This window comes from Fragaria vesca, linkage group LG6 (assembly GCF_000184155.1).
Source record: "Fragaria vesca subsp. vesca linkage group LG6, FraVesHawaii_1.0, whole genome shotgun sequence".
Lineage (NCBI taxonomy): Eukaryota > Viridiplantae > Streptophyta > Magnoliopsida > Rosales > Rosaceae > Fragaria > Fragaria vesca.
In genome coordinates this window covers 22761535-22764335 of record NC_020496.1, presented here as the reverse complement: position 1 = coordinate 22764335, position 2801 = coordinate 22761535, and the positions used below count along the sequence as shown (strand labels likewise).

Genomic DNA, 2801 nt, shown 5'->3' with positions numbered 1-2801 from the left:
CAGAAAAACTCGAGTTTGAGAGTCTTAACGATCACCAAATTGGCTGAAATTTTGCAGAGATGATCTACACAATATTATCTAGATATTAGACGGTGGAGATGAGGAAATTCGATCGAAAAGTGGTGCAAAAATGAAAATCCGCATCAAAACCATTGGTACAGATGTCCGCAGCTGAGACGAACTGTACATATATATATATATATATCAATACCTAAATATTGGCATTGCGTATACGTATGAGCACTTGTGAATTGGTTGTTTATATTAGAATGATATGAATACTAAAACAGAAATAATACTTCTTTAACTTTCATAGATAACCTAGTCAAATTGGGATGATAGAGAAACATACCACTTTCATTTTACGATCTCTACCACGACCCTATATAACCATTTCACAGTTTCCTTTGAATTTAGAGGTTCAACTACACATACCCACATACAATATTATAATTGATCAGTCCAAAGTATCAAATCAAATATCCCATGAACTACTAATTTAAAGTAGTAGTAGTTCAAGTAACTGAACATAAGCAGTAGAACATATAAATAGGTAATACTGATTTAAGAACATCCTTATTTATATGTACTCAAGTAATAAAACATCGAAATGGTAGAAGAGAAGTACCACTAGCACCCGGTTTAGAGGTAGCTTATAATAAGCAGCAAGAGGTCCCGTCTGTAGTTGAATTAAGAGAGGTATAACCGTATTAGTTACGTTAAGCACTGAATTATTAGTTACTTTCAAAAAAAGCACTGAATTATGAGTTGAAATCTTTAAAGGAAAACTCTCTAACATAAGCAGTAGTTTAATTAGGCCTACAATATATAATACTAAATAAGATAACCACCATGAAAGAATTACAATGACTTATAAGTGTACTAGAGATCGAATGAATACAGAATAACATATCATTTGTGTACTCATATGCAATTGCAGTACAAAGTGAAGTAGTATGATTCCATCTGATGTCAAGTGAAACTATGTCAATCACTTACCACAAACACCACTCAAGTTCATATACGTTTGAGGCTTTGCTAGAAGAACATGGACTTCATCTACAAAACCTGAGGTACAACCAAACTTCCATGAACTCCAGAAACAAGATTCACAAAACCAAATAAACATATTCCAAGATTACACATGACTTGCCCGAATATAGCTTTGCAATGCAAATGAGAAGGCAATTGAATCCCCAAATAACTTACAAAAAAGTTCAAGTGAAATAATTAAATATTGAATCTCCACTTAAAAGCAAATCAACAAGAACCCAAAATCAATTCCATAATAATTAAGGTTCCAGGCCGTGGTTATGGATTATATATACCTTTGTCAATAGTAGTCTAAGTTTGAGCACCACTTGCTTATCTCAGAGCATCAACGATTGCACAAGTGAACCTCTTCCTTTGTCAATACTACTGTCTTCATTTTCAAGACGCAGAACACAATAACTAGGACGATTCTCACTTCACCGAATCTGAAATTAAACATACCCAGACCTCAACTCCCAAATAAATACACCAAGTGAATTGGAAATAGCCCAAAACAAAACCAAAATCAACACCACAAATGGTGGCAGAAAACAAGAAAAAACATAAGTTCCCAGATTGAATCGAATCAAAGAGCAACTTACACAGGCTTTTATAGTTCACAAGGAGCGCCGGAGAACTCACTGGCGTCGAAGAACAGTCCGATGAATTGTCAATATTCGATTCAAATTGGAGAGGACCCCGAACGCGTGAACCAAAGCTGAGTTATGATTGAGGAAGGAGAGAGGGCGCGAATAGTGTAGCGGAAGCTCGAGATATCGGACGGTGGCAGAAACTCGGTGGCAGAGTGCTAGGGTTTCGACTCTAGTCTCACTCGCTCTCGTTCACGGCTGATGATTGGAAAAGGGAACTGAAGATTGGAATAGGGATTTTACTTTCTATACTTCAGAGCAATGGTCCAGATGGGTGCTGAGAGGTTCGATCGGTGCTGAGAATGAGAGAAGAATGAGGCTGAGAGGTTCGATGGATGCTGAGAGAGTGAATTGTGAGAGAGAAAGTTTTTTCCGATGGGGCTGAGAATGAGAGTGTAGGAAGAGTGAGAGTAGCAAGAGTCGATAGGTTTTAGGTCAAGATACGCAAGTGCGCCAATGTGTTTTTTTTTTTTTTTAAGAATTTGCGCCTCTTTTCTTACACATAGATGTTGCCCTAACACACTAACATATTTGTCTAGCTACAAAATCAAATGTTGGGAGGAACCAAACTCAATTATTGAGGGTGTTCCCTCTAAAGGTATTTTAGAAACTAAAAAGTAACTATAAGACAACACATAAATGTTGTCCTATTAACAAAAAAATTTGTCTGCAAAATGAAATGGTTTGGAGGGAATCTACTTAAGTTAAAATTAAGGCTAGGGTTTCGTTTACCTCCAAAGTCAGAAATTACACTATTCCAGTATCAACCAACACATAAATGTTGTCTTATTAACAAAAAAAAATTAGTCTGCAAAATCAAATGGTTTGGAGGGAATCCACCTAAGTTAAAAGGCTAGGGTTTACCTCCAAAGTCAGAAATTATTAAATTTCAGTATCAGCCAACACATAAATGTTGTCTTACATAATTAAGTAAAATTTTCACATAAGTTGTCAATTCATAAAAATTCAATATCAGACAACACATAAATGTTGTCGAATTAACATAATTAAGTAAAATTTTCACACAAGTTGTCAATTCAATAAAATTCAATATCAGTCAACACATAAATGTTGTCTTATTAACATAATTAAGTAAAATTTTCACACAAGTTGTCAATT

General features: G+C 35.2%; 1 non-coding gene across 1 annotated transcript; it reads right to left on the bottom strand.

Annotated features, from left to right (window-relative positions):
- Nucleotides 1-561: 561 nt before the first annotated feature.
- Nucleotides 562-2128, bottom strand: LOC101314678. Its single transcript, XR_184980.1, has 4 exons — nt 1635-2128; nt 1329-1478; nt 1000-1068; nt 562-679 (listed from the first exon to the last, which is right to left on the bottom strand). It is a non-coding gene; the product is annotated as an uncharacterized LOC101314678 (transcript).
- Between the last annotated feature and the right edge of the window lie 673 nt (nt 2129-2801).